This window comes from Phascolarctos cinereus, unplaced genomic scaffold, assembly GCF_003287225.1.
Source record: "Phascolarctos cinereus isolate Bilbo 61053 unplaced genomic scaffold, phaCin_HiC Scaffold_726;HRSCAF=1367, whole genome shotgun sequence".
Taxonomy (NCBI): domain Eukaryota; kingdom Metazoa; phylum Chordata; class Mammalia; order Diprotodontia; family Phascolarctidae; genus Phascolarctos; species Phascolarctos cinereus.
In genome coordinates, this window is record NW_027556098.1 from 7,697,783 (window position 1) to 7,703,504 (window position 5,722).

At 38.9% G+C, this 5,722-nt stretch overlaps 1 pseudogene; it reads left to right on the plus strand.

The window, feature by feature from the left end:
- The first annotated feature begins 3,697 nt into the window (after positions 1–3,697).
- Positions 3,698–4,343, plus strand: LOC110222499 (large ribosomal subunit protein eL6 pseudogene; annotated as a pseudogene).
- Positions 4,344–5,722: the final 1,379 nt, after the last annotated feature.

The window sequence follows — 5,722 nt, forward strand, 5'->3', positions numbered from 1 at the left end:
AGAAGAGATTGTACAGAATTCCTTCTGCGATATAAATATAACCTTGGTACCTAAACCAGTGAAAGAAAACTATAAACCATTGTCATTTATAAATACCAGCATAAAAATGTTGAATAAATATTAGAAAGGAGGCTATATAGCACCATATAAAATCTCATACACTATCATCAGGATGATCGTATACCAGGAATTCAGGACTGATTCAATATTAGGAAAAAGCAAGATAAAATGGAAATTTTTATGAAAAGTTTTTTCATGAACAAAATCAATTTAAAAATTAAAAAGGGGAAGTTAACTGCTAAAAAAGAATCTTTGCAACAAGTTTATCTGATAAAGATCTGATATCCAAGATAAATAGGAAAGTAATTCAAATACATAAGAACAAAAAACATTACCCAATAGATTAATGGTAACATTATGTGAACAGAAAAAAAATTCTCAAAATAAGAAAAGCAAGCTATCAAACAACTACATTTTTATATCATCCTCATCAGTAATAATAAGAGAAATGCAAATTGCAGTCACTGAGGTCTACAACTCTGAGATTTCCATCAGATCGGCAAAGATAACCAAAAAAGAGAAATGACAATTGTTTTGTTTTTAAGGCAATCGGGGTTAAGCGACTTGCCCAGGGTCACACAGCTAGTGAGTGTCAAGTGTTTGATCTGAAGCTGGATTCGAACTCAGGTTCTCCTGACTTCAGGGCTGGTGCTCTAGACACTGCGCCACCCTGAAAAATGACAATTTTTGATAGGGAAGTATGAAAACAAGCACAGTAATACATTGTTTGTGGAACTGTGAATTGATACAGCCATTCTGCAAAGCAATTTGGAATCATACCCTTAAATTCAACAAACTGTGCATATCCTTTGACTCACCAAAACCATTCTAAAGCTTATATACCCCAAAGAAATAAAAGAAAAATGGAAAAGATCTATATGTACAAAAATGTTCATTGCAACATTCTTTCTCGTAACAAAAAACTAGAATCTAAGTAGATGTCCATCAACTAGGCAATGGTTGAACAAATTCTAGTATACAGATAGAATGGAATATTAATTCGCCATAAGAAAATGATGAAAAGAGTGGATCAAGGAAACCTGGGAAATTTAGTGTAAACTGATGTGGAATAAAGTGTGTAGAACCAAGGGTACATTTTTTACCATGATTACAGCATTGAAAAGCAAGGCAGTTTTAAAAGGCTTAAGTAGTCTAATCAATGCAATGTCCAATCAAGACTCCAGATGATGAATGATGAACGCCTCCTAACTTTTGACAAAAAGCTAGTGTAGAGAATGAGGAACACATTTTCAGATGTTGCAATGACTTGATTTATTTTTCTGACTATTCTTGTTATAAGAGAGAATATTTTCTTGGGAATGGGAGGAAATGGCCAAAAAAGGAAGAAAAAAATGTGAATGAAGCATTATTTAAACACATACACACACACACACATACACACACACACACAAATAAGGTCAGAGGGAAACAGACAAAAGTGGAATAACTTCAGAAATAAAACATTAATTCTAATGCACTAATGGCCCTATTAGAGCAGTCAGAAAGTATAGTATCATCTTCCTGAGTTCAAATCCAGCCTCAGACACTTACTAGCCGTGTGACCCTAGGCAAGTCATTTGATCCTGTTTGTCTCAGTTTCCTCATCTGTAAAATGATCCAGAGGGGAAAAAAATAGCAAACTACTCCAGTGTTTTGCCAAGAAAATCCCAAATGGGGTCACAAAGAGTCAGATATGACTAAACAACAAAAATGGCCCTATTAAGCTAAAGAAAAACCTTTCTTTAACAAGATACTTTATTGTGAAGTTTTGTCCTCCGATTTTTTTAAACCATAACAAATCCATTTCTCTGATAAGGATACAAGCAAGGTGTGATCTCCTTTTCTAGAGGCATTTTCACCTGAGCCCAGGTTAGAGAAACATAGTACTTTTTTTCTCTTTCAGACAAAAAGTACCAACGGCAAACATTAATCTAGGAATGCAATTTATTGGACTCCAGAATCTAACACCAAAACAAGTGAACAAAAAAGGTTAAAAATTCAATATATATATAAAATATCAAGCAGTTATTTTTATACAATTCTTTTTTTCTTTGTATATGGAAATATTTATATTTATTGGTGTTCATCAAGTTCAGAACAATAAAAATTGTTTTCATAAGAAAAACCAGGCGGGGGCGACTCGGGGAGGTCGGCAAGGCTGGGTCGGATGGCCAAGACCCTCCGAGGGTCGAAGGCCCAGAAAGGGGAAGGGCACCTAAGGTTGGTGCCGGGAGCTGATCTATACTGGAGGCGGGGTTGGGGAGGATAGTTGCTTCCACTTCAGGAATTGTCCTCGACCCCGAAGCCATAGGCCCCCACCCCTCTCACCTCCCTCCTTTCCCGCCGCCCAAAACACTCCTAAGCAGTGCAGGAAGACTTGAATTTCAATCCAGCCTCCAGACACCCAACCACCTGTGTGACTCTGGACAAGTCAGCTTAATTTCCCTCCCCCTCGGTTTCTTCATCTGTAAAATGGGGATAATAAAAGCACCGACATCCTCCCTGGATTGTTGCAAAGATAAAGTGAGATATTTGGAAACCCCTTTGCAAACTACATCCAGCAGGCACTTAAGCACAGTTTATTGACTGATAAGTAATTGTTATATGTAAAAAAAACCAGCCTCCAACTAAAATGAGCTTAGGGCCTGCTGAGTGGAGAGGGCCACAGCATGGACCAAGGTAAGTTAATGCACTGACTTAAGGAAAGGACTAGAGCACTAATAACTAGGGAATCAGAAAGGATCTCCTAGGAAGAATCAATTGAGATGAGCCTTAAAGGAAGCCAAGGATCCCTGGAGGTGGCTTTTTTAAAAAATTCTTTAAAGGCAGGGCCTTTTTAGGGGAGATGGGAGGTTTTTAACTCCCCCTCCCTCATTACCTTAAACATACATAACTGGTGCTTAATAAATGATTGAACTGAAGTAATTTTGTGAGTTGTCAGTAGCTTGCTCTTGAAGCTGACTGAGGAGGCCCTAGAGGCCTCTCTGGCTTTAGCTTTAACACCAAATATCCCTCCCTAGTCTGTGTGTCACTGATGGAGCTCAGCTTTCAAAGTCTCTTTACCCTGTTGGGTATCGGATTGTTAGTGATAATAGCTAGCATTTATTTAGGACTTTAAGGCTTACAAAGTGCTTTGTTGTTTTGAATTGTTAAATGCAAGACATAGGGTTCAAAAATGGAATGTTGTTCACTCATTTTTGACTCTTGGTTACCCCTTTAGGGGTTTTCCTTGGCAAAGATACTGGAACGGTTTGTCATTTCCCTCTCCAGCTAATTTTTGCAGTTGAGGAACTGAGCCAAATTGGGTTTGATGACTTACCCAGGGTTACCTACTTAGTAAGTGTCTGAGGCCAGATTTGAACTTAATGGAGAAGAGTCTTTCTGATTCCAAGCCTACTGCTCTATCCACTGCCCCTAAAATGAGTATACAAAGATGGTAGGGGAAAAAAAACCCAAAGGAACCAAAGGAAAAGAAGATCCGAAAGGAAAAAAAGGAGAAAAACAAAAAGGAAGATGTGACTGAAAAGGTGGTGGAAAAGCCTCGAAAGCACTGCAGTTGGAACCCAGTCCTGGCTGGAGGGATCAGTAGATACTCCGGGTCTGCAATGTATTCCCGGAGAGCCACGTACAAGCAGAAATACGCTGCACCAAAAACCCGGATCGAAAGGAAGAAGAAAGAGAAGGTGCCTGCTACTATCTCAAAGCCAGTTGGTGCTGATAAGAATGGAGGAACCCGTGTGGTAAAGAGTCGCAAGATGCCGAGGTATTACCCTACTGAGGATGTGCCTAGAAAGCTGCTAAGTCATGGCAAAAAGCCCTTCAGCCAACATGTGAGAAGACTTTGATCTAGCATCACCCCGGGCACAGTTCTGATCATGCTCACTGACCGCCACAGGGGCAAGCGAGTGGTTTTCCTGAAGCTACTGGCTAGCGGCTTGCTACTGGTGACTGGACCTCAGACCATCAACCGTGTTCCTCTGAGAAGGACCCATCAGAAATTTGTCATTGCCACCTCTACCAAGGTTAACCTTTCGGGTGTAAAAATTCCAAATCATCTTACTGATGTTTACTTCAAGAAGAGGCTCCGTAAGCCTAGACACCAAGGAGAGATTTTTGACACAGAAAAAGAGAAATACGAGATTAGGGAGCAGCGCAAGGCTGATCAGAAAACAGTGGACTCTTAGATCCTGCCCCAAATCAAGAAAATTCCTCAGCTCCGTGGCGACCTACTTTCTGTATTCTCTCTCTCCAATGGAGTTTATCCTTACAAATTCGTGTTTTAAATCTCTTGCACAGAACTCTTATTAAAATATTTGGAATAACTTAAAAAAAGAAAAGAAAAGAAAGAAAACCCAAAAAAGCAAAAGTGATTTTTGTTGAATAAAAATGGAAATATATGTGTATGTACATACAGAACTTTACAGTTGATAAAGGTCTTTCCATCCATTTTCTAAATTGAATGGAGACACAAGGCAGATATTGTTGCTATCTGGCCACGGGTGACTTTTGCACAGGCAGAGGAAGGGTACAGTGGGCTCCTAGGAACCAGAGGGAGCTACTGGATTTTGCTTCAGTCAAATCCCCAGTGAATTCTTAACCTTCCACTTCACCGATAAGGGCCACAACAAATCCTCTGCCAGGTTTCCTATTGAAATACTGCCAAGATCCATTTCTAGGACCCACCATTCAACTTTTATATAGGCCTTTGAGGGTCTCTAGAGGTTAGCCTGGTGATTCTCATTGGCCTTAATATAGTGTCACTGATTGTGAATGAATTGTGGGAAACTTGAAGGCTATGTAGGTAAAAGTGGCCCACTAAATCATTTTCTTACAAGACATTTTTAAAAGGGTGGTGCTTCTACATAATGTCCTTTGAGATTTAAGCTGGATTTGGCCCAGTGCCCTTGGGCACTCCCAAAGGCACAAATCAAAGAGCTCCTCCTCCCACCCTTTTAGTTTCTTTTTCATCTTCTAATGTAATAATCCTATAGATTCTTATTAAAGGCATTGTTTGTTTGTTTTTTAAGAAGAGAACATGATGGGCGGGGAGTTGCCAAGTAACTCCATTATTGCCTTTCCAATGTAGAGAGAGCATAATCAGTGGCCTCAGTACACCCACTTTATTCTCCACTTTCTCTTTGAGAAGTTGATCCTGTGAAAGATTGCAGGTCCCTATGGCCCTATGAAGCTGGAAAAAAAAAAAGAAATCTTTCTTTAACAAGACACTTTACTGTAAAGTTTTGTCCTCCAAATTTTTTTTAAACGTAAGAAATCCATTTCTCTTATAAGAATAGTTGAAGAAAGGAGTGATTGCCTTTTCTAAAGACATTTTCACCTAAGCCAAGATTAGAAAGAACATGGTATAATTTCTCTTTCAGACAAAAGATGCCAGGGGCAAGTAGACCAATCTAAGAATTCAAGTTCGCAAACCAAAATAAATGAACCAAAAAAAAGCCAAAAAGCTAGCTATTGTTTTTTCTGTGTATTTTTTAATTAACAGAAATCTATTTTCTCTCCCTCCTATCCCTCACCCCATTGGGAAAGAAAGAAAGAAAAAGAAAGAGAAAGAAAGAAAAAAGAAAGAAAGAAAAGAAAGAAAGAAAGAAAGAAAGAAAGAAAGAAAGAAAGAAAGAAAGAAAGAAAGGAGGGAAGAAGGAAGGAA